At 35.9% G+C, this 27608-nt stretch overlaps 3 non-coding genes across 3 annotated transcripts; 2 read left to right on the forward strand and 1 right to left on the reverse strand.

Moving 5' to 3' along the window:
• Positions 1 to 21192: 21192 nt before the first annotated feature.
• TRNAE-UUC (transfer RNA glutamic acid (anticodon UUC)) lies at positions 21193 to 21264 on the reverse strand. Its single transcript has one exon. It is a non-coding gene; the product is annotated as a tRNA-Glu (tRNA).
• A 3294-nt stretch (positions 21265 to 24558) lies between these two features.
• Positions 24559 to 24629, forward strand: TRNAG-GCC (transfer RNA glycine (anticodon GCC)). Its single transcript has one exon. It is a non-coding gene; the product is annotated as a tRNA-Gly (tRNA).
• Positions 24630 to 24636: 7 nt separating this feature from the next.
• LOC136216288 (small nucleolar RNA snoR114) lies at positions 24637 to 24720 on the forward strand. Its single transcript, XR_010683284.1, has one exon. It is a non-coding gene; the product is annotated as a small nucleolar RNA snoR114 (small nucleolar RNA).
• The last annotated feature ends 2888 nt before the right edge of the window (positions 24721 to 27608 follow it).

Consider the following 27608-nt stretch of genomic DNA (forward strand, 5'->3'; position numbering starts at 1 on the left):
AAACTTAGATACGAGCCGAGAAGGCTAGCTCCTTTCCGGAGAAAGGCTACTAGGCACCCCGACATCGCCCGGTTATGAACCACCGGCCTCCTACTCAGCATGTTAGGCGATAACGGACTAATCGTATACTTCTTTAAGTTTAAAATTCATTTGAAACCTTTTCTTTCTCTTTTTAGAAACCGTTTTGAGCATACATTATTGAAAAGCCACATTAGTAAAGAATCACCCATTTATATTATGCATACACAGAGAAGGGGGAAGAAAGAAGTGGTTTACGACTTTATTTAAATGTCATGTTGTGTGTTTACTCTATACCAACTTATTTCCCTAAAACGAGTTTATTTACATGGTTCGCACCTTAATCGCCGTTGGAACGATTTAGGTGCGTTTTAAAACCCCGTTTGATGAAGTTCACCCGAATCGCCGTTGGAACGACTCGAGTGTTTGAAAACGTTAGGATAAAAACCTTTTAATAGGAAAACATGATTAAACATACAAGTCAATTTAATTTTGTACAAACCCTTTAAGAAAATGATTCAAAAACTCTATTATTCACAAAGAAAACGATTTTAATTACAATGTTCGCTTAATCCGCCTTTGGAACGGATTAAGGTTTTAAAACGTGATGTTTTGAAACCAATTTTGAAATATTAACCAAAGTAACTCCATTTATTTACATTAGGAACCTCTAAAAATTCATTAGATTAAATGATTAAGTTGAAAAACTCTCTTTTTGTGATTTATTTTCCTCTTTTATTTAATGGACTTTTCACCTATTATAATTACAATAATAAACCCACTTAAACCAAGATTCACACTCAAATAAAGCCCATTTAAAACATGAACCCATAAATGGTCCAAAAGAATAAAGAAAGTATTTTAAGCATATATATATATACACCCAAATCAAAAGAGAATATGAAAATAAGAGTTAATAAAAAGGAAACTATACATATATGAAAATACTAGGTACAATATATTTATACTTTAAAAGAGGTGAAAATAGTAAATAAACTTCATAAATGAGAAAATAACATTTATCCAAAATAATTTCATTTAATAAAATAACCCAAATGTCCCAAAACTACATATATACATAACTATTATAGTTTTAAATATAAAAAATAACATATACTAATATCTATTAATTCTCCCAAAATACCCAAGTAAATAACCTTCAAAATAAAATCTAATATAACTCAAATGAATAAAAATAATATATATATACATATACTTATATTTAAAATTGAATACAAAATGATACGCAAACATCCTAAATGATTATATAGACTAAATATCTAAAATAGTTGGAAAAACATATATTACATAATTATATCTATATATATAAGGGTTAAAAGCTTAAAAGTTAAGAAAAAGGGACTGAAATGGCATTTTTTACGTTTTGGCAGATTTACCGACGGAAAATCCGTCGGTAAACAGCAATTAGTGACAGAAATGGCAAATTACAACAGCACTCCAATTATTTTCAGATTTATTCAAAAGCTTTAAATTAAATCTAATTCAACCGCTTTGGATTTCCGAACTACCAAAAATGGATCATAGTCAATAACGGAAGTTCCTAAAACGATGTTTTTTATTTTAAAACATTATTTGGAAATTTTTTTAGATTAAAAAAACTTATAATCTCAAAGCTTTTCGATACTCGAACTACCTTTTTATCGGATCATGGTTCGTATTGGGACATCAAAACGAGGATTTTTATTTTAAAACAAAACCGAATTTTATTCAACACGAAACGAAAATTAAATAAATACGCTAATTAAATAAAACGTGACAAAATAAATGAATAACTAAATAAATAAAAACTATAGCATAAAAATAAATAGAAGGAGAAGATAAATAAAATAAAATAAAAGAGTCTAGTCCTCGGATAATACCTTAAATTCGGTATCTGATAGTCGAAGCCGATTGATTCCACGAGTTGCGATCTCCCGTTTTTTATATTTTTTTAGTAAAAATTTAACTTTAGGAACTTTGGAATTTTTGAGAAAAAAAATATTTTTCTCAAAAAAATTTCACTTTCTCTCTCTAAAAATGTTTAGAGTGAGAAAGGCTCCAAAGAAAATCCTCCTTCTTATTCATTGGGATCCGCGCCCCTTTTATAGGGAAACGGGTCCCGGAAGCTTTGGGCGACGCCCGAGCAAAATCGGGCGTCGTCCAAAGCTGTTGGGCGGCCGCCCAACACTACATTGGGCTACCGCCCAACTGCCGTTGGGCGTCCGCCCGGCGCGGTCGGGCACTCGCTCAACGGCAGCCGGGGCGCGTCCCACGTCGTCGGGCGTGCACGCCCCGCGGCCGCCGAGCTCGCGCTCCGCGTCGTCGGGCGTTCACGCGTCGTGACCGTCGAACGCGTGTTCCGCGCTGCCGGGCGCACCCGCCTCGTGGCTGACGAGCGCACGTCCCGTGCCGCCAAGCTCGTGTCTTGCTTGGACACCGAGCGCGTACCAGTCATGGTTGGATGCGTGCGTCCGACAGACGTCGAGCGCGCGCTTTGCGTCGTCGAGCGGGCATCCGACTGTCGTCGAACGCGCGCCGGCCGCCGCTAAGCACTCGCACCGTGCCGTTAAGCATTCGCGGGCCATCCGATCGACAACAACGACCGACCGTAACTTATTTATTTTATTTATTTATTATTTTTTTCTTTTTTTTTTTTTTTGAAACTTTCAGAATCAATCGCTTCAACCGTCTTGTTTCCAGGTTTTCGTCACAGGTCCTCCGACTCGGTGTCTACACACAGCAAGTAAGTTTGTAAGCTCAACAAAGCCCTCTATAGGCTTCGACAAGCTGGACGACAATGGAATGCCAAACTTACGACAACCATCAAACAGATGGGTTTCACTCAGTTCATAGCTGACCCTTCCTTATTTACCAAAATGGAGGCAAGACACACAACCGCTATCTTAGTGTATGTTGATGATGTTATACTGTAAGGAAGCGACATGCATGCCATCTCCATGATCAAAAGGCATATAAACGACACCTTCAACATCAAGGATATGGGCACCATTCATTACTTCATTGGCTTCGAGTTTTCTCGCAGCAAGCATGGCCTCCACATGTCACAAAGGAAATACACATTAGAACTGTTACAAGAGATGGGGTTCATCGACTGTAAACCAGCCTCGTCATCGGCATTACCAAACTACAAGCCCAGTCAAAATGAAACATTGTTGCCAGACAATACACCATACAAACAACTTATTGGCAAACTACTCTATCTTACGCATACAAGACCAGACCTTTCTTTCATAGTAAACCAATTATCACAACACCTTGTGCAGCCAACAACAGAAGACCAAAGTAGAGCTCAGAGGGTGTTACATTACCTTAAGGGGACGGTTGGCCTAGTTCTGTTCTTTCCCGTCACCAATGACCTTCAACTACAAGCCTTTACAGATTCTGACTGGGGAAATTGCACAAAAACACGAAGATCGGTGACTGGGTATACGGTTTTCCTCGGATCCGCCTTGATCTCATAGAGATCGAAGAAGCAAAACACAGTATCACGCTCCTCGTCGGAAGCAGAGTACCGCGCCATGGCTTCCACCTCTTGCAAGCTCCATTGGCTCACAAATCTCCTTCGAGACCTTCACTCATCGCCGGCCACTGCCTCTCTTCTCTTCTGTGATAACATATCGACCATGCATATCGCCTAGAACCCCGTTTTCCACGAAAGAACGAAACATATAGACATTGATTGTCACGTCGTTCGTGAAAGAGTCCAAGCCGGCCTCATACGCCTCATGCCAATCGCGTCTGCCTTGCAACTCGCAGATTTATTCACCAAAGCACAACACTCGCCGCAGTTAAGGTTCCTTTTGAGCAAACTAGGCTTGAAAAACCATCAAGTCTAGTTTGAGGGAGGATATTAGAGTTACAAAGCAAAAACGGATGAGTTTTCTCAACAGATCAACTAGGGTTTCTCATACAGAAGAAGAAGAAGGTCGAACAGAGGAAGAAGAAGAGAGCCTTGAGGCTTTTGGTTTTCTCTTCTCGAACAAATGGAAGAGTAAAGTACATTTAATAAGATTTGAAGGCTTATTTACACGCAAGACAAAAGGTTCAGGGGCACATGCGTCTTTTTGCGCAAGCCAGGGGCATTTTCATCATCTCCAGCTTAGTGACACATTCTAGAAGGGCTTCATCAAGCTTTGGTGTTTATCACCACACCCAATCACACCTCAATCAAATCACCACCATTCATCTCATCCAAGGGCTTAGATTAAAACACTTGTCTCATTATTTTCTTGGTCACTAAGTTTACTTGATAGGCAAACCTAGAATTAGCATATAAATGTAATAGTTAAAATCTTTTATTTTTCAATAAGAAATTAAGGAGTTCAAGGGAATTTTTACCTCATTCAATTAACAAGCAATTTTATGGTCTTTACGCGTGGTTAAAGATTGTGGATATCAAATGATTTTGGTTGCATCTGATTCAGTTTCAGCTATCAATTTACTTAAAGGAGATAAAGTTCTGTCAAACTGGTTAAGTGTAATTCTAGGAGATATTTTTGAGGTTGCTCGAACATTTGCCTCAATTGAGTTTGTTTTTGAGAGATGTCAATCGAACGTTATCGCACATAATTTAGCTGATTGAGCACGCTCTCTTTCTCATATAGAAATTCTCATTGAAGATTTCCCTGATTGTGTCTCATCTTGTATTCAGAACGATGTTTTGTTTCTTGCTTTATAATACAAGTTTGCTGTTTATAAAAAAAAAAGTTCAAAATGAGAATGTTAATTATATTTAAATAACAGATCATAAAATTGAATTGATTGCTTTTTTGGTTATGTTTTATTTTCCTAATACAATAAATTAAAAATTAAGAAAGGAATGTTTGATTTATATCCAAATCAAACCGAATCAAATCTATTTAATTTCAATTTTTACCGAACAGAAATGCGGGGGCGTTTGTTTACCTACTTTTCACCTTCTGTTTGCCTTTTCATTTTAAAAGGCAGAGTTTTAGGTGTTTGATTAGACACCTTATTTGCATTTTACAGCTAAAAAGAAGCTTTTTACAAAAGCAGAGAACCTCTGCTTTTTGGAAAAGCAGCATTTTCTAAAGGCAACCAACAAACATGAACAACAATCAGCAAATAGCAAATAGCCAAATAGACTTGTAATTTAGTTTAAACTACCTTTTTGTTTTGCTTCAGGTTTTTTAACTGAATTATTCCATGTTTTACGTTTGAACCTATCCCTTTATGATTAGGGTGAGTTCAGTTTGATACAATTAGAGTATTTGAAAAAATTTAGAATCGTATATAATAAAGTTAATGGTAGAATTCATTTCGATTCTAAAGTAAAAGTCAACGGTTTAATTCGGTTTTGGATCTTTTTTTGGATACTTGGTCCGGTTTTAAAATCTCTAAAATATTTATTGAGTAATATTAGGAATTTGGAAATTTTTAGAATTATATCTAACTAAGTCAACAGTATAATTCGGCCGGTCCTAAAAAAAGTTAACGTTCCAATCCAATTTTGGATCTTTTTATTCGGGTATTCGATCCGATTCAAAAATATCCAAGATTTACGTTGAACTCTATTATCAATAAGACGGGATAGTGGAAATGGTGAACAAGAATGATGACTGAAAATGATTTAAAGAATTTTTAGTGATAAAAATAAATAAAGATTCAAATTGGCTTTTAAAGTTTATATGAATAGTCGATTTAGTCCAAATCAATCTTTGATTATAAGTTCAATCTTTAAAGTTGGCGTGAATAATCAAATTAACCCATGATCAAATCAACACCTTATACTTTACTATATATTTTAGATAGAAAATTAGATTATTAGGATGAAGTAAAACATTAATACACACATGAATTTAAAATCTATATGAAAAAAAATTTAAATTTAACTATATTTTTATATATATTTAATATAATTTTGATAAATAAAAAATTATTACACACCTTAAGAATAAAAAAAATAAATTCAAATTGAGATATTATTTTCATAAATCTATGTATAACGAAAATAAAAATAAACATTCAAGTAGAATAATATAATAGGAGTTTTTATTTAAAAAATTTAATATATTAATTTTGACGGAATTCCGTCAGTCATTTCGTCAGAACATGTTGACGGAATAGTATTCCGTAATAATTCCGTTAACAAATCTGACGGAAATATTTCTGTCAAAATATAACGTCAGAATAAATGGCGGGAATGTTCCCGCCAGAATATTTTGATGGAATTTTATTCCGTCAAAAAATTCGTCAATCCTTTTGACAGAACATATACTGACGGAATCCGTCAAAATTTACAGACGAAATACTTTCCGTCTAGCAATCAAACATTTTCTAGTAGTGTGTGCCATACGCACTAATACTATTTTGAGAGATTTACTGAGATTTTTTTTGCCTTTAGTTAATGAGTTTCTATCAGAATTAATTGTTCGTGGTCCATACTCCTAGTTTGAGATCGAGAGATTTCTAGAGATTTACTTTGTTAGTGTGGTTTTGGCCTCTATTTTATTTTTTTCACACTTTATTACTTAATCTAATTATTTCATTAGATTTTATAAAAAAAAAAATTATTTCATTAGAAAAAAAATTAAACAAAAATTAGTAGACTTAAAATTTTAAATTCAATTCATTCTTATCTAAAATTGGATATTCTCTTTATAAAGAAAATATATGTTGAATTTATTTCTTCACGTTATTACTTAATATTATTATTTTATTCATAAAAAATTGTGAAAAAATTATTTAAAAGAATTAAAGAATAAACTTCCTACAACATTCATGATTTCAAAAGGATTATGCGTTAGTATATAATATAAAAGCACTAATTCTATTTTGAGCCGTTCCAATGAGTTTCTATCAAAATTAACTGTTCATGACCCATAGTTCTATTTCGAGAGATTTTTAAATATTTCATTTGTTAGTGCAGTTTCAACACCTTTTAAGAATAAAAATAGATTATATATATATTAAAATGTAAAAATGATAAAATTCGAATATAAAAAATATATTATATTTTCATGACTCATTTAATTATGGGTTAATTTGATCATTTACATCAACTTTAAGGATCGAGTTGATATCAAAGATTGATTTGGATTAAAATAACCCTTCATATCAACTTCAAAGACCAATTTCACCTATTCAGATTTTTTTTGTGAAGTTTAGCTTAATACATTTTATATCCTTTCATAAAAAAAATGGGGTTAAATGCATCATTGGTCACTGAACTTACATGGTTGTCTCAAAATAGTCACTCAACTTCAATTTGTCTTAATAAAATCACTCAACTTTGAGTTTTGTCTCAATTAGGCCACTCTGTTGATTTTAGTGGTTAAAACGCATCGAAATAATGACATGGGTGACACGTCAACATGAGTTAACTCAAATATCTAACCGAAACGAAATGTGACAGCCACATGTCGGGTATTTTTATGAAAACTAAATTTTAGTTTTTTTTTTCATAAAAATAATCGACACGTGATAGCCAGGTGACACATATGTGGATATCATGTGTCATTTTCGGTTAGAAATATGAGTTGTCTCATGATGAGTGTAAAACGTGTATAATATTTTGTAACAATTTTGGGAATAAACGAACAATAATGCAACATATCGTTCTCATAATACATTGTTTTCGCAGATTGTTTGTGATAATGCAGCTGCCTGTTCGGTAGCAGAATCCACACAATGAACAAGTAGGAAAGGAGTGCGGACAAGCAAAGAACAAGGAAGAGAACAAGAACTCATGGGAACAATTTGTACCCGAAGAACTTGATCAATCATCCTTAAATCATTGGAGACCTTTCCGGAAGAAGAATTAATGCTGGAGGCAGAACAACCATCCCTCACAGAAGAAATCATCAAGCATGGGCGGACTGCTGTGCTGCAGACTGTTCCTGACTGCTAAAACAGTTTGCCAGACCAGTCTGCCAGACCATATCTTCTTTATTTTATTATATCTTAAACAAAGATTTCTGAACAATTTCGGGCTATTTAAGGAGCCCTCATTTTGTATGTTAAGCATTCAGATTTTCGGATCTGAAGCCTTGTTGTGAAACTTTGTTTTATGTGTTTTAATATATTGTTGTTTTCTTCATTGTTGTTTTGTTTTATCTCATTCAATCATGAGTGAGTAATTTACTAGACAGGTATGCAGCGGAGCAGAAACAGGTAAACAGGGCAGGTTAATTCCTCTCTAAACTCATTAAGTGCGTATGGCTTGGCTGTTCAATGAGTAATTAACAATAAATAAGAGTAGCTAACCTGTTTTTAAGCTGAGCAATCACGAGGAGACTCTCTTTGTAAAGCTGAACTTTCATTGAGCACATTTAATTATGACACAGAGACGTAATTAATTAAATGTTAAGGGTTTTAGTTGTTCCAACTAAATGCTTTCCTGTTCTTAAAGTTTAAGAATATATTAATCTCAAGGATACTTATTTTAATTATTTTTAAAGAATGTTGGGAACAAGAGACACCTGACTCAACCGATTTTCGTGAAAGATACCTTAAGCCAAAGCTGTTCCCACCTAATGAACAAGGATAGGAATGCATGTTCTAAAACCGTTTTGTGTATGCTGTATACCTGTTGTTTTCTCATCTGAATTTCAATTAAACTCTTTGATTGTTTTACGTTTCATATTGTACCAAACCACCTTCAAATCAACTTAAACTTTTGGTTACTTTTTAAACTTGGTTATACATACTTTTATGGGAGTAAGAGTGTGGTTGTTATATCCTCGTGGAGACGATATCTACTTATCACTTTATTACTTGGACCTAGTGCACTTGCTAGGGTAACAAGTTTTTGGCGCCGTTGCCGGGGATATGAAAGCCAAACATTTCTCTCCAAAAGTGTATATTAGTCGATTTAACCTGTTTGTTCTAGTGTGCAGGGGTCTACTTGATCTATTCGCTTGTTCTTAACGTATGCGAAGAACATGTTCTCCACTTATTCCTCTTGATCCTGAAATAGAAGCAACTCTCAGACGAAGAAACTCTATCAGGAGAATAAGAACAAGGCAAAGGCTGTCGGAACCAAATCAGCCCAGAATAGAGCAACACCCTGAAGCTGAAAGGCAACCGGAGGGACCTCGACCAGAACAACCGGAGAACAGGGAGGAACAGCAAGGAGACAACATGGACGAATAAGACCAGAGTATTGACCCTCCACTCAGGATGAAGGAATACTCAAAGCCTTCAACAGAGGGCCACTCATCCTGCATAGTAATCCCTGAGGAAGGCAACAATCTCTTCGAGGTGAAAGCCTTCATGATCCAGATGCTCCAAACAGCTGTTCAGTTTGGAGGACTACCAAATGAAGATCCAAACTCTCACATCCAGGACTTTGTCACAATGTGCAACACCTTCAAAACCAACAGAGAAGTCTCAGACGATGTCATCCGACTCAAACTGTTTTTCTTTTCCTAGAGAGACAAAGCCAAAAGCTGGATGAAGAGCCTTCAGCCAGGTTCTATAAGTACTTGGGATGCAATGGTAAATGCGTTCCTCACCAAATATTTTCCACCACGACAAGCCATCAAGCTACGAAATGCCGTGTCTCACTTCGCACAACAAGAAGATGAGTCATTATCTGAAGCCTGGGAACGATACAAAGATCTGTTGCGGAAAGTTTCGAACCACAAAATCCCCATGTGGATGCAAATCCAAACTTTCTATCACGGTCTTACCAATGTGCACAAAATACAACTCGAATCAGTGGCCAATGGGGATCCTGAGGAACTTGAGCCAAAAGCACTGTATGAATTGATCGAAAGATTGGTCAACACCAGTTACAAATGGCACTCTGTCCAAGAAGATGGAAAAAGGGAAGCTAACTCACCTGTAGTAGACGAAGTGTCCAAACTCACCACCCAGGTTGAACTCCTAAGCAGACAACTCACAAGGCTGAGCGCAGCTCCAGTTAACAATGTGCAAGTTGTTCAATACGATTTCTGCGAAGGAAATCATTGATCAGCTGATTGTTTGTGCAACCAACCTAGTCCAAATCAAGAACAATGTGATTTTGCAGGAACAAGTCAAAGACCACTCAATCCTTATTCCAACACCTACAATCCTTCCTGGAGAAATCATCCAAACTTCGGTTGGAGCCAGCAACCGGACAAACAACCAAATCAACAGTACCAGACCAATAAGAACAATCATGGCAGATACCAAATGAACAACCAACCAAGGGAGGATAAGAAATTGGAAGACATGCTAATGCAATTCATGCAGCAAACACAAAACTCTTTCAAGAACATGGAGACACAGATCCATCAGCTCACCAACATAGTCATACCCAAGAACAAGGGAGTCCTTCCAAGCAAAACATAGGTGAACCCCAAGGAGGAAGTCCAAGCTATTACACTAAGAAGTGGTACAGAACTACCAGATCGAGCCATGAAATCACTCCCTACCACCTCTAAGCCGCAACCAGACGCAGCAGAACAAGAAGAGGCCAAGGAACAAACTTCGATCCAGGAGAACAATCTTGGGAATCAGGATGAACCTGCGTATTTGCCATGCATCCCGTATCCAGAAAGGCTTAAGTAGCAACAAATGGACAAGCAATTCGGGAAATTCCTAGAAGTGTTCAAGAAACTACACATCAACATTCCGTTTGCTGAAGCATTAGCCCAAATGCCCATGTATGCAAATTTTTTGAAGGAACTGCTTCAGAACAAGAAGAAGTTGGAGAACGTGGCACTGGGCAGTTAAATTGAGATTGTTCATCCATCTTGCAGAACAAGGAACCTCTACCGCAGAAATTAAAAGATCCAGGGAGTTTTTCTATTCCTTGCTCCATAGGAAATCTTAACATTGATAATGCATTATGTGACTTAGGTGCAAGCATATACCTGATGCCATATTCAATATACAAATAGTTAGGATTAGGGGAACCCCAACCTACCAGAATGTCCATTCAATTAGCTGATAGAACAATCAGGTACCCAATGGGGATCATGGAAGACGTCCTTGTTAAAGTTGATAAATTCATTTTACCTGTGGATTTTATCATCATGGACATGGACGAGGATGTACATGTACCAATCATTTTAGGGAGACCCTTCCTAGCCACTAGCAGGGCCCTAATTGACGTCCAAAACGGACAGTTGATTCTAAAAATACACGACCAAAAAGTGGTATTCAAAATGAATGAGGCCATGAAACACCCTCCATCTAGCGACGATGCCTGCTATTTTATGGATTTTGTTGATGAGCAAATCTTTTTGCAGGAACACCTACACTCTGAACAGGAGGAAGCAAAGGGATTCGAAGAAGACACGTCGACTCATTCCGTCATGTTTGCAAACCGACGACCTCTTTTTGAACCTCTGAACAATACACCGACAATAGTGATGAAACCATCCATAGAAGAACCACCCGTGCTCGAATTCAAACCACTCCCATCTCACCTTAAATATGCATTCCTGAATCCTCCAGATAAACTACCTGTTATCATCTCGTCCGCACTGACACCCGAACAAAAAGAACAACTACTGACCATACTTCGCCAGAACAAGGAGGCATTAGCATGGAAGATTTCTGATATCAAAGGAATTAGTCTAGTGGTATGCATTCACCGCATATTAATGGAAGAAGTTCACAGAGCTTCAGCACAACCACAGAGGCGTCTAAACCCAAACATGAAGGAAGTGGTGAAGGCAGAAGTAATTAAATTACTAGGTGCAGGAATAATCTATCCCATATCAGACAATGTGTGGAAGAGCCCGGTACAAGTTGTTCCGAAGAAGGGAGGCATGACTGTCATCACGAACGAGCGGAACGAACTAATCCCAACCAGAACAGTCACAGGTTGGAGAGTATGCATATGGATGTGATCTTTCCAAATGCTCTATCTTTACTAGACGTCACTACTTAGGGGCAAGTGTACCCCGTCGTATCAAGTAATAATCCGGTTAAGACCGGGTATCGAATCCACGGGATTTATAACTGCAAGTATTAAACCACTCGGTTTTATACGTTATTTAAGCGGTGAATACTTTGAGGTTGATGTGGGGACCAACTACAAACTACTCCTAACTACGGGTAAGGCGAATTTATATAACAAAACTCTATGAAATGATGTGGATGCGATAAGTTATAAATATGACAAATAACGACTTCTAGTGCATATACGGTTGATGTTTTGCTCTTGCAAAGACGACTACGTGTAGTGTAACCGACCCGTGAAGAACTTAGACTACGTGGTTCCTAGTCAAGGCGTGTCTAATGCTTGGGACCAGAAATTAGGGCCCGTAAGTTCCGTGGCTTGTCAATTCCTACGGTTTCCGGAGCGTCACTTCCGGTAAGGCAACACCTATGTGAATCCCTAAAGATAGCCCGAATGGCGTCGGAAATCGCGTTCTCCTACACAATAATCAATTACGAATATCAAAACAAGTAACAAACATTAACACATATATAGAAAAAGGGATTATAAATCATAAATTATAAATATGAATATGAAATACAACCAAGCCTAGTACATAGGAAGAGTACAAGCTAATTAGCAAGTGAAAAGGGAAGAATCCACCCTCGGAACTAGCTAACCGGACTCAAGGCCGTCTCTTAGGACTTGGAGGTGGAGCTTTCGAGCTTGGTGGACGGAGATGGAACGGAACTTTGATGGAATGCCGGGATCAACGAACAAGCTCTCAAGGTGGAAGAGAATTGCTATATAAAGCCTAAAAACAAAATCTAAAACTACAATAGCAAGAACTTAATCTATCTCAAGAGTTTCTTTCTATGCAAAAAAGAAGGTGTGAAATGAGTGCTAGTCACTCCTATTTATACACATCAAGCTAGGGTAGATTTGTAATTTCACAAAGTACAAGCATGGAGCAACATTATTTTGTGCAGAAATCCCATAATACGCCTCGCGTAGGGTGTGGAACGCCCCGTGTGTTTGCCCATTCCGTCAGAAATCTCCTGCATGTGGACCAATTCCAGATCTTGTTGTCTCAAACACGCCCCACCTATGGTGGGATGCGCCTCACGTGTTTGAGTTTTTATTGCTTGAATTGGGTCTTTTACGCCGTGCGTAGCTGAAGCACGCCCCGCGTATGGATAGTTGACTCAGGGAGACCGTGCAGCCTGACTTTCAGGATTAGGTTAATCATTTCTGACTCAGGTACACGCCTCACGTATTGATGACTGGATCCCACATGGTGCCTATGGATAAGTCAATTATTTCTGATCCAATGTTTCACGCCTCGCGTGAGGAGTGATGCGCCTCGCGTGTATGGGTGGATTTTCACTTCTTGCTCGTACCTGAAATACAATTCTCGGGAGCCGAGTTAGCTTGACATTTTATTTACTAATATTAATCAAAAAATACGGAAAATTAACCGAAAGTACGAAATTTATTTTTATTTCGTTAGTTTATTAAAACACTATAATTTTGTAATTAAACTTATTTATTTCTTCTAAAATTGAACCGTAAATCATGCTAAAAGATAGAGGTAAAATACCCCTATCAATCACCACTCTGAAAATGCCGAGGAGCACAAGAATTGGTCTGGTAAAGAAGGAGAAGGGTACCCCCTCCGACACCAGCCTTTCCTCTGATCAAGGAGAATGCCTGCGAAATCGGTTGGGCAGCTTCATAAACCTTAAGGAGAAGGCGAGGTATGAACTCTTCAAAACCATGGAGTTTCAGGCCGCTAGAAAAGTTTGCTGGAAGAGCCTCCGCACCTTGGGACTGGAGGAAGATGTTCGTGATTTGCTGGATGGAGTTGGGCTACTCGAGTTCAGCAGCATAAATGAGCCCGCCTATAAAGAACTGACACTTGAGTTCATGGCAATGTTCTCAGTGGACACTAAAATCACCGACCCTGATGACAAGATGAGGTACAAGTTTCGTCTTATGGGTGTTGATATGTTCACCTCACTCAACACCTTTAATCTCTAGATGGGAGCAGTCACGGAAGAAGATTTGATGAGTGAGGACTACAAGAACAACCTTATTGCAATGCCGCCGGAGTTCATTGCAGAAGATTTCTGGCATGAACTCACAAGAAACACCTCCTACAATCCTAGTGATTCGAAATCCTCACAGCTGCCAACACACCCTCTGCGCTACCTTTAAAAGTACCTTGCATCAACCGTATTCGGTAGGGCCAACCAGAGCAACATCCCCAGTAATGATCTGTTTGTTCTTTGGTGTATGGTCAATGCCAAGAGGATCAATGTGGGGCATTGGGTTGGAATGCACCTAGCTGGTATCGAAGGAACAACTAGTAAATGCCTGTTATGTGGCCCTTTCATCACCAAGATCGCAAAAACTATGGGACTGTTTAATCCACTCCAGCATTCCCTCACTCTAGCTAAAACCATGGAGCCATTCGACTGCAAGGCTATGAACAAGCTCTCCATTTGTCACAAAGTGGGTCGAAACGGGGTCCTGGTAGTTGAGGAACCACCTGCAAAACAATCAGTAAAGAGAAAGGCCTCTGGGGAGCCGTACTATGTCGAACCCATCCAGATGGCATTCCCGGAGAACAAACGCAGAATGCTTGACAGTGGAGAAGGGCCAGTTGATGCAGGGGACATTTCTATGAGGCAGGTGATGAATTACGTGGGTCAGCTGTTCGAGCACAATAGGCACCTGTGTGAACGGGTTAAGGCTCACGATGGAGAGATAGCTGGGTTACAGCTGCGAGTTAAAGAACTGCAGAACAGGCCTGCACCTTCCAAAGAACAAGCAAGCAGCACTCCTGCAGCACCATCCCCATCCAAGAACCTGTTCCCCGATCCTACAGATGGTAAGAACAATGCTGGTGAGACCCCAATGCAAAAGGGAGAGGACGAAGTCTCCTCTCCTGTTACCGAAGCTTAATTCTTCTCTCGCCGTGTGGATTCTTTTATCTGGTAAGGTGTTCTTATTTCTGTTTTCTTTGCATATCACAGACGGCTGAGTATACTTTCTTCCCATATCTGTTTTTGCATTGAGGACAATGCAACGTTTTGTGTAGGGGGAAGGGAACTTAATAGGGAACTTATTATGTTGGTATTTTAATTGTTCTAATATTATGCACTACCACCATTCATGACTGTTTTGGGGGTAACTATTGCACGATTAAAAACACCCCCTAAGTTTTTTTTAGAGAAGCTACCCCTTTGAACTATCACACGAAGCCATAATGAAGGACAAGTTAGCTTGAATAATTGCATAAAGGAGTTAATAGAGGTCAAAAGAACTAAACTCATAAAGACTAACTGTTCGTAATCTACATTAAATCTGAAATTCAACATTTTTGAGGAAACATCCCTTAGATCTAAGAGTCCAACACACCAATCAAGTGAGGAATTGAGCCAACACAATCGGTTATTGTTTCTTTTTCTTTTTAAGAGGACCATCTTGAACAAGGAGTCCATGACTTGTTTTGGATGCATGTTCGGACCTTAGGAAATGAACTCAATACCAGCATGATTTGGGCATTAGGATACTCCCCAACAAACACATTGGACCACCCTCCTCTTCATACCATTAAAACAACCACTTAAGCCCAACACTTTCCTTCGCTAAACCATCTTAAACTCCGCCAAACCATCCTCAATCTCAAAAGAACCCCAAGAGGACCGTCGAATCCATAAAGGAAGCTTGAGCCAAGAAAATCATCATTTAAAAGTTTGTTCTGTTGAGAACTAAAATGAAAAGACAAGCCAATAACGGTAGAAATCATTAGCTCTTGTCTAAGCATTCAACAGAACACAAGAACAATCACGGAAATCGCACATCTTTGTTCTGGCTCAAAAACAAAAATAATAAGCTCGACAGTCCTCAGTAGCCAAAAATTGCCTTCACTACACACCTAATCATCCTAACCCCGTTACAACCCGCAAAAGTCCCAATGAGGGTATTGATAAAGGCATTTTGTCCCTATCTTTTAGCGTGAATTACAGTTTAATTGTGGGCTAAATAAGTGAGTTTAATTGCAAAAATAATGTGTTTTTAATAAAATAACAAAATAAAAATAAATTCTATGCTTTTGATTAATTTCCTTTGTTTTTAGTTAATTTCGGAAAAATAAGCGTCAAGCTAACTCGGCTGTCGATAATTGTATTTCACAGGTACAAGAAAAAGAGTAAAACCCACCGATGCGGGGCGTCTCCACTTATGCACGGGGCGTACAAGAGCAATTCTTCAAATCTAAGTTTCAGAAGCTCAGGTACGCGGGGCGTATTCCAAGCCACACGGGGCGTGTTTATGACATCAGGCCTGAATCTGATCCTCATGCAGGAAATTGTCAACGGAATGGGCAAACACACGGGGCCTCCTGCCTGTCCACGCGGGGCGTGTCCTGGGAAAACTGCAGAAATAATGCAACTTATGTATTTACGATTCTACCCCCCGAGCTTGATGTATAAGTAAGAGTGATTAGCACTCATTTTAGTATTCAATTTTCCATGTATTAGAGTTCCTCACACCTTGAGATCTTGATAATCCTCCCGTTACTCCGTCGAAGTTCCGCTCCATCCGCATTCACCAAGCTCGAGAGTTCCACCTCCAAGTCCTAAGAGACGACTTTGAGTCCGGTTAGCTAGTCTTAAGGGTCGATTCTTCTCCCCTTTCTACTTGTTAATTAGCTTGTACTCTTTCTATATACTAGGCTTGGTTGTATCCCGTATTTTCGTATTCCATATTTATAATACATGATTTACGATTCCGTTTTCACTATACGTGTTAATGTTTATTGCTTGCTTTGATACTTATAATTGATTGTTGTGTAGGTCGTTAACGAGCTTCGAAATCTATTAGCAATCACATAGATGTTGCCTCACCGGAGTTGACAAACTGGAAACCATAGGAATTGATAAGCCACGGAACTTACGGGCCCTAGTTTCTGATCCTAAGAATTAGAGTCGCCTTAAGGGGAAATCACGACTCTAGAACCTCACAGAGTTGTTCGGTCTATTAATAGTCGTCTTTGCAAGAGTAAAACTATTAATCGTGTATATTTCGTGTCGTTTATCATAGGTTATAACTTATCATCACCCGTATCGCTCTAAGAGGGCTCGAAACACATGAAAATTGTCTCACCCGTAGTTAGGAGTAGTTTATAGTTATCACCCAACCAACTAAAGTATTCACTACTTAGATAACATGTAAAACCGAGTAGTTTAATACTTGTAGTTATAAATCCCGTGGATTCGATACCCGGTCTTAACCAGATTATTACTTGATACGACGGGGTATACTTGCCCCTACGTAGTAGCGTCCAGTAGAGTTATAGCGTTTAGAAAGATCATATCCATAACTCTAGCACACACTTATCGTCATATTATTATCACTCTACCGGGTACACTTAACCAGATTATTACTTAATTGTGTATATTTCGTGTCGTTTATCATAGGTTATAACTTATCATCACCCGTATCGCTCTAAGAGGGCTCGAAACACATGAAAATTTTCTCACCCGTAGTTAGGAGTAGTTTATAGTTATCACCCAACCAACTAAAGTATTCACTGCTTAGATAACATGTAAAACCGAGTAGTTTAATACTTGTAGTTATAAATCCCGTGGATTCGATACCCGGTCTTAACCGGATTATTACTTGATATGACGGGGTACACTTGCCTCTACGTAGTAACGTCTAGTAGAGTTATAGAATTTAGAAAGATCATATCCATAACTCTAGCACACACTTATCGTCATATTATTATCACTCTACCGGATACCCTATCAGGTATAGGTTCCTATACGAAGTGTCAAACATACCGATTCTCAAGTCCAATGGACACACCTGTTCTTGCATTGGTTGCATGAGGGAAATAAGCAATACCCCAAACACATTACCTTGGACTTGGTGATCGGGCTGCAAGTCAAACATGTTGAAATTTAAGATTCAATTGTAGGAGTGAACATGGATAGTTGGAAACGATAAGGTTCTTTCTGATTACATATTTTCTCCTGTTATTGCAAATATTCCTAGCTATTCTGACCTCCATGAAAGTTAGTGGTGATATGAAAAGAGGGAACAATCTCTATAAAGACAATTGCTTGAGGACAAGCAACACATTGTTTTGGGGGTATTTTGATGAGTGTAAAATATGTATAATATTTTGTAACAATTTTGGGAATAAACGAACAATAATGCAACATATCGTTCTCATAATACATTGTTTTCGCAGATTGTTTGTGATAATGCAGCTGCCTGTTTGGTAACAGAATCCACACGGTGAACAAGCAGGAAAGGACAAATTAGGGTTTAGAATAGTGTGTAAGTGTACCTTTGTCATCGTATTACAAGGGTATTTATATAGGTTTGAGTGATAACCGTAACAACTCCCTCTTAATGCCCTTTTAATGAAGTGTACTGCCCTTTTAATGTAGCTTAACTCTAGCCTTTAACCTCCAAGCTTTTACGGTCTTTAAGGTATCATAAATGCTAGCTTAATGATAGTGAGTTCCGCCGTATATCTGCTTAGCTTTCTATAAGGGCGGATCGCCATGTGAGGCGGATCTCATATTCTTCTCAAAGGGCGGATCTCGATATGGACCCATGATACGACACCGTATTTCCAACTATATATTTCTGGGCGAATCGTAGGAGGGACTTATGGCACGACACCGTATTTCCAGCTGTACGCCATAAATGCCAAGGAGGCGGATCTCTGTCTTGTCTTTTCTCTCTTCAAGTCCTTTCCACGAGGGAATACTTTCGGCTTAATCCTCCATGTTTTATGGCGGATGTTATCATATATATATATAATATTTCATTGGTTATTATTAGTTTTCAACACAATTCACAATTCAAATAAGATTTAACCTATACAAAAAATGACACAAAAAAAGCTTAGACATTTGAGTATTTAGTGAGACAATTAGGTTTTGATAAAGAGTAAAATACATTACAAAGTTTAATATATATGTCATTGTTTGAAATTTTTCTCCGAGCTTGTGTTTTTCGATCTGCCTAAACTCGAAAATGTCAAGTGCCTAATCTTCTTGGCCAAACTAAACTCTCAACGCATGATCCAGAAAAGTAAAAGTGACAAGATTTCTCTTTAGATGTAATATTATCGTCTTGAAACAAAACATACTCCACGTTACCATCATTTGTGTCGAATTTGCTAAGTCGACCTTCCTATACTTGGATCGAACCTCTTCGAAAGATGGAGATACCATTGAGGAAAGGACCAATGGATTTAAAGCTTGGAATTTTCTTCCATGAGCTTTTCGTTCCAGAGTAGTCTTCGAGGACCCATGATTCTTATTTAGCCTCGTTTTCATTATTTTCACTGCAATTGCTATGGATTCCTTGTAATTCACCATATCTGTACAGTTGAGACTTTTCGAAAGTAAAGGAATAATCTATACTTTCTTCCGCCAAATCAAAACATATTGTACAATCTATATTCTCATGTTCTTCTTCATAAAAGTCTGTTGCAATCCAATAGAGACAATTCTTCGTATAAATCAACTTTGTCAGAGGAGAGTAATAGAGCTAGTCCCTTTTGGATTGCTTCTCCACGAACTGCTTTTGAGTGAAAAAAAATTCAACTAAGATGTAATCTTTTTCAATAGTGCATTCGGAAGGGACTTTTATAACCTTGTAATCATTAGAATTAGGATCATAAACCATTACAATTGATTTAACTTTTGAAATCCATTTCCATTGGGACCGTATTATCCTATACTCAGTTGGAAGGAATGGATTCCATATAAGTAGGGGTGAGCATGGTCTGGTTCGGTCCGAAAACTGAACCGAACCAAATAAAACCGAACCAAAATTAGCTTCTTTTTATAAACCGAACTGAACCAAATTAAATTTCGGTTCAGTCCGATTTGGTTTAGGTAGGAACCGAACAAAATGTCCATCTTCAAATCTTCAATTAACCAGAAGCAATACTCCAACAAATCTCCAGTCCAATCTCTTTTCCTTGGCGTTTGGTTTTTTTCCTTCTTAAATCTCAATGTTAGCCCATGGATGGAATGCCTATTATGTTTCCAACATTTTCCATAAGGCTTCACTGGTCATTGCCGACCAATTAACAGTCAAAAAACAAGTAGAGAACGATTGACGACAGCAAGAAGGGAATGAGGAAGACGACGACGAGATGGAAAGGAGGAGGTCGGAGGTTGGTTTTTGAAAGGAAACTGTCGACATGGGTTGTTTCACAAACGAAATTTCAACTTTCAAAGGGCGTGGGTTGAAGATAAAATTTAACAGAGAAGCTGAATAGAAATTTTAGAACAATTAAAAAAAAAAGAAATTTTAGAACAACTAATTGGTACTACCTAATGGTTTTTAATATTTACAGAGATGAGGTGATGTAGTTGTAATTGTAGGCTTCAATTTTGTTTTGGAATTTGAATTTGTCAGAATGGATCACGTGGGTGAATGAAAACTTTTACACCTTTTCAAAGTTTTATCTTTTTACAATTCATATATTACTACTAACTTATAGTATTTTTTTTCTTTTTGAAAGTATCAGTTGAAGTATTACATTTATAAAAATTATAAAAATATATATTTATATTCGGTTCGGTTTTGTTCGGTTTAAAACTGAACCAAACCGAAAACCAAACTCCTTATTTAATGAAAACCGAACCAAACCAAATTATAAATCGGTTCGGTTTGGTTCGGTTTTTTTTGGTTCGGTTTTTTTGGTTTTTAAGTTTCGGTTCGGTTTTGCTCACCCTTACATATGAGTATGATATGCTTTGTAGAGATGACGAAACATATTAATCCATCATAGGAGTTACAAACCTCGACAATCTTTTATGGAAAATCAAATCCTAATTTTGGTGTTGTTTGAAAAAAACTTCCGATGTCGGGAATCGATTGTAATCATCAAAATTAGGATCATAAACCATTACAATTGATTCAACTTCTGAAATCCATTTCCATTGGGACCGTATTATCCTATACTCAGTTGGAAGGAATGGATTCCATGTGAGTATGGTATGCTATACTCAAATCCTAATATTGGTGTTGGAAAAAAAAAACTTCTGATGCCGGGAATCGATTATAATCATAAGAATTAGAATCATAAACCATTACAATTGATTCAACTTCTGAAATCCATTTCCATTGGGACCGTATTATCCTATACTTAGTTGGAAGGAATGAATATTGATATTGGTGTTGTTTGAAAAAAAAACTTCTGATGAGTTATGAATCTCGACAATCTTTTATGGAAAATCAAATCCTAATATTGGTTTTGAAAAAAAAACTTCCGATGCCGGGGATCAAACCCGGGTCTCCTGGGTGAAAGCCAGATATCCTAACCGCTGGACGACATCGGAATGCTTGTTATGTTGCTCATATTAATATATACAATTATAAATATTTGTTTATGTATTCATTTCTATCATAAAAGTTTTACCTTCTTTTTCTTTACAAAATATGATAATAGTTTTAATTTAAGGAACAAGTATGATAATAGTTTTACTGAAATTATTACATAAGTATTAATTTAAGGAACAAATATGAATATAAATTTTATCATTTAAATACTTCTTCCATCCCGGATTATATATATGTCATTTAAAAGAGGGATTATATGTTATTTAAAAGAGGAATTTTTTTTGAATTATAAGTTGTTTTTATTCAATTCCACTCATTTTTTAAAATTTTTCTTCCTAAAATTTCTCAATTGATAACGCATTCAAGAATATGAAAAATTTATAAAAGAATATAGGGTGAGAATAGAGAGACTATTGCACCACTTTACAAATTTCTCTACTGTATTGTAATTAATGAGAAGATGAATGAATATTGTGTGAGAATTAGTCATTAAATAAAAGATTACATGGTAGTATTGTCTTTTTAAATCTTATTTAATGATTTTTTTTAATTTGATAGTAATAAAGTGAAGTATACAGTTAAATCATTAATGTGTCAATCAACGTCTCAATAAGTTAAGAGAACTACCTAAGTTAAGAGAACTACCTAAAATAGGTAGATCTACGTGGCTTTGATTCCCGATATTAAACATGAAAAGACGTTCGGGATACGTAGGAAGCTTGATAGAATTATCGAGTCCAATCTAAATAATTAAACAAACTTTAGGTAGTCCAAATAAATTTTTATCTATTAGAAAATATGTTTAGCTTTTAGACTGTTAGAATGTTGTTATCTTGTCTTTCGTTCATGCCCGATGACGTTTTCGGTCTGGTGTGACATTATAACAGGAAAGAAAGATGAGTTAACGTGTACTGATTATATAAAATGACATGTATAATGAAACAACAAAGAATCTCTAGAAAGACATGTAATATGAACGGAGCTAGTATTAAGAAAGGAGTCAAAAGCAATCTGCACAGGATATGAAATTTCATTTTCCGTTATTAATTTTTTGACTTTTAGATATATTTAAGGGGAAAATCCAAAAAAATCGTTGTACTCACGTTTTGTTAAATAACGCATGTGAAATTTAATTTATCTAAACGGGTATTGATGTTTTCGTATTGTAAAAATAAGGATTTTTTAATTTAATACTATAAAAATAACTGTTAACAACCTCAAAATGGAAAATTTCAAAAATTAAAGTTGTTTAGTACTACATTTACAATGAAACCAAATTTTATATTTTCCAAAATCATAACTTTCAAGTTTTCTCTCTTTCTCCTTATTCACCAATCATACACCTAGATGACCTCAAAATTAAAAAGTTGAAGAATTAAAATTGCTTGGAATATAATCAAGTCTTCAATCTTTCGATTTTGAGGTCTTCAACTCTCATTTTAATTTTGAAGTCCTTATTTTAGCAAAGCGAAAAAATTCAATCGTCTCCTGGTCACACAAAAAACCTTAATCCCCGTTTGGAGAAAAAAAAAATTCCACAGCTCATTATTTGACAAAACGTGAAAGCATTAAGGATTTTTTTATTTCAAATTTGTTAATACAATTTAATTTTTTTGTTCTTCAATTATTTCCTAAGGTTGCTCTGATACCATGTCATGAAACCGTTTTAGCTAAAAGCTCAAGCTGATAGTTAAAGGTCTACTTCTAATAGCTGACAAGTACCGCGAAAGACTAACGATAAGAACATCGATTTACTTTGTAAGTTCTTATATTAAGCATCCGATCTTCCATGTCACTTTGATTCTAATAATTAAAATAATAAAACCTCTTATAATATTTGTGGGGTCATATTACAAATTTCAAAATATGTATGAGAGATCCCTCATTTGATATGGAGAACTCGGTGCTTTTAATAAGTTCTTTTAACTTTTTTTTAATTTTTTTTCGTGCCATTAATCTCCTACTTAACTTCATGAACTCATAAGAAAGAACAAGACAGAAAGCAAAAGAATAAAGAAAGTTATGGGACTAATGAGTAAAAATACATCTAACACTAACCGGAATAATTTTATCCCTAACATTTAAAATAGTACAACTTTAGCTTTAATATTGGAAGTCAAGACCAATTTTATCCCCGACTCTTGATGCCAAAGAGACTGACTAGACGAGGCAGAACATTGTTCATAGGTTGGCCCGAAGATCGAATCAGACTCTTCCCCCTAACGATTATAAGTTGGATCAATTTCAGTTATCATTATAAAACATAAATATTTTGTTCCTCATTCTACATAAGTTGCATATCAGTTGGTTAAAAAAATTACTTTTTTTTGTGATTTAATAATAGAATTGGAGATTAATATTTTTATACTCAACAAAATATCTAGTTTCGTAAAAAATACAATATAATTTTTATTTTAATTTAAATTTTTTTCACGTCTATTCATATGTTTGTGATCCGTTACTAATAATGGATAAAACTACGTAAATACGAAGTGTATATAATAAAATTAATGGTTGGAAAGATAGTTTGATAAATTACTTTTCAAATTGATTCAACTCGTTAATGTTATGGGTAAATTTAATCTTTACTGCCAATATTAAGAATAAAATTACACCATTTTAAATATTAAAAATAAAATTACTCTTAGCTATCACATTACTTTATCTCAAAGTTTTTTATTTTTATATAGAAAATACACTTTATCTCAAAGTTAATATAAGAAATTGAAGTGAATTCATTTAAATCATTTAAAAATATGTGGCATATAGAATTATCTTTTAGGTTTAATACATCATTTATCTCCTAAACTTGTCCAAAATGGTTGATTGGCTCCCTAAACTTTCAAAGTGTCTCGATAGCCTCCTGAACTTGCATAAAATGTTCAGCTAGTCCCCTCAACTTGCATAAAATGTAATCAATTGATCACTCGGTTGTAAAAAAGTAAGATAAATGCGGAAGATATATTCCACGTGTCTTTGAATATTATTACATAATTCAAGAATAGAGTAAAAATGAAGTTATTATTTGCTCAACTATAAACCTTGTATTCTCTAATATTACAAGCACAATACCCCGATCTTGATTGTTTTACTTTTTTTTTAAGACGCGTGCAATACATTTTCTGCATTTAACTTACTTTTTTACAACCGAGTGATCAATTAATTATGTTTTACGCAAGTTTAGAAGGCTAACTGAATATTTTATGCAAGTCCAGAGAGCTATCAAGACACTTTAAAAGTTCAGGGGGCAATCAACCATTTTGGATAAGTTCAGGCCAATCAATCAGAATGAAGCACCAATGGTCTAGTGGTAGAATAGTACCCTGCCACGGTACAGAGCCGGGTTCGATTCCCGGCTGGTGCATTTCATGGAGCTGTGATGAATATATAAAATTGTGATGAGGGGTTCATCACTGTCATCTGATTATGCGATGATACAAAATATATCTGAGCTTTTACTTTTTGAATTTTATATGGGCTTTTACACCTTTTTAATTCTGGGCCTTCGATGTTTTACACATTTTTACACCTTTTATGAATTGATGGTTTAAACTTTTTAAATTAGGTCTAAAAGCATATTTTATTTGGTATATATAAAAAAAATGACATATTGAGAATTAAGTTTGATGATATGATTTAATTGTAATTTTGTAATCAATTTTAATATTCATGTAATAAACCCCCACATTTTTTTTGGAAAATTATATGCCTTTAAGCCTTTCACAAATTGTTTTTAAAGCTTTTATACGAAAATCATAATTAGTTATAAAAACTATAATAGAATCATGGTATCAAAACTAATTCCAAATATTATCACTATGTATGAATTTTTATATATAATTTTATATCCAACAACAACAACAACAAAGCCTTAGTCCCGAAATGATTCGGGATCGGCTAACATAAATCATCATATAAAACCGTGAAATCAAGTCATGTCAGCGACACAAATTCTCTCCATCCACTCTTTCCTATCCACTACCATATTTTCCTCAATCCCCAATACACTCATATCACTCTCGATCACCCTCCTCCAAGTTTGCGTAGGTCTTTCCCTACCCCTCACCACTACATCCCTTTGCCACTCTTCAGTCCTCCTAACCGGCGCATCAAGCGCTCTTCGTCTTAGATGGCCAAACCACCTTAGTCGGTTTTCCCTCATTTTATTCTCAATAGATGTAACCCCATACTTTTGTCCTAATTATTTCATTATTCACCTGATCCTTTCTCGTATGACCACACATCCATCTCAACATACGCATCTCCGCCACCGACATCTTATGAGTGTGACAGTGTTTCACTGCCCAACACTCCGTACCATATAACAGTGTTGGTCTGATTGCCGTGCGATAGAATTTTCCCTTCAATCTATTTGGCATGCCGGGGTCACAAAGGAAACCCGTAGCACTTTTCCACTTCGCCCAACCAGATTTAATTCTATAAGCAACATCTCCATCTACTTCTCCATCCGTTTGGATAATAGATCCTAAATACCGAAAGCAATCCAATGTCTGAACAACTCTCCCATCTAGAGTGATTGTCCCTGCCTCCCTACTCCTATCGCCGCTAAAGTTACACTCCAAATATTCTGTCTTACTTCGGCTCAGTTTAAAGCCTCTAGATTCTAAAGTTTGTCTCCATAGTTCCAACTTCCTCTCCACGCCTTCTTTCGTCTCATCAACCATCACAATATCATCTGCAAACAACATGCACCATGGTATACCATCTTGAAGTGAACTCGTTAGTTCATCCATAACGATGGCAAAAAGAAATGGGCTTAGTGCAGAACTTTGATGCACTCCAATCGTAATAGGAAACTCTCCAATCTTCCCAACACTGGTGCGTACACTCATGCATGCTCCCTCATACATGTCCTTTATGATGTCAACATATTTCCACGAAATGCCTTTCCTTATTAGGGCCCACTAAAGTACTTCCATTGGTACCTTATCCTATGCCTTCTCCAAGTCAATGATAACCATATGCAAGTCTTTCTTCTTATTTCGATAGTGCTCCATTAATTGTCTCATTAGGTGGATGGCTTCCATAGTTGATCTTCCCGGCATAAAGCCAAACTGGTTTTCCGAGATCTTCACCTTCCTCCTAAGCTATTTCTTTTTAAATTTATGGGCCTTTAAGCATTTATGGGCTTTTACACCTTTTTTAATTCTGGGCCTTAGGTCTTTTACACATTTTTTTTGGGAAATTTTGGGCCTTTAAGCCTTTCACAAATTGTTTTTAAAGCTTTTATATAAAAATCATAATTAGTTATAAACGAATCATAGTATCAAAACTAATTCTAAATATTATCACTGTCATAAACAAATAAAGTATGATTTTTTAAATATAATTTTATATCCTAATTTTTTAAAAAATTAGACTAATTTATAAATCTTATATATATTATAGAACTCAATTTATAAAACATAATCTTAAATTCGTTTTTTTTTATATATTATGGGCCTTTGTTTATTGGGTTTTCACATGAGATTAATTAACTGTATTTGAGCTATTTCTTTTTGAATGTATGGGCCTTTCACATAATTTTTTCAGTTATTACAATTAACTATCTCCTAAAATTATCTTTTATCATTATATTATATTTTTAATTTAAAATATCATAAATAAAGTATAATTAAAATATAATTTTATATTCTAATTTTTAAAAAAATTGGACTAATTTATAAATCATGAAAAATATATTATAGATCCTCAATTTATAAAACATAATCCTAAATTCCTTTTTTTTTTTTACATTACGGGCCTTTGTTTATTAGGCTTTTCACATGAGATTAATTAAGGGTTAGTTACACAAAACTTATATTTATTGAGAAAAAATACAAATCTCTCAAAGTGAAAATAAAATAAAATAGAAAATATATACTATCTTTGGTACGAATTGAATAAAAAAATTCAAAAAATCCATCAAATTTATAAATATTAATCTCCAATTCTATTATTAAATTAAAAAAAACATGAAATCTTTTTTTAGAACGAATTGATATGCAATTCGTGCAGAATAAGGAACAAAAATATTTGTATTTTATAATAGTGTCTGAAATTGACCCAAATTATCAACGTTAGGAGTAAAATTGCTTTTGGCTACCAACGTTAGGGGTAAAATTGCACCATTTAAACATTAGGGGTATTAACCCTTTATATTAATAGACAAAATAGCCTTTTATAGTTATGTTTAGTTTGCTAATATTTTTATTATAATAATAATAATAATAATAATAATAATAATAATTTAACTAATTATTAATGGAATAAAACTCAGGGCTAATTACAAATCTAGCCCAATTAAGAGGGGTCATTTACATATCTAACCCATTTGCTTCCA

Source organism: Euphorbia lathyris, chromosome 1 (assembly GCF_963576675.1).
Source record: "Euphorbia lathyris chromosome 1, ddEupLath1.1, whole genome shotgun sequence".
In the NCBI taxonomy this organism is placed as follows: domain Eukaryota; kingdom Viridiplantae; phylum Streptophyta; class Magnoliopsida; order Malpighiales; family Euphorbiaceae; genus Euphorbia; species Euphorbia lathyris.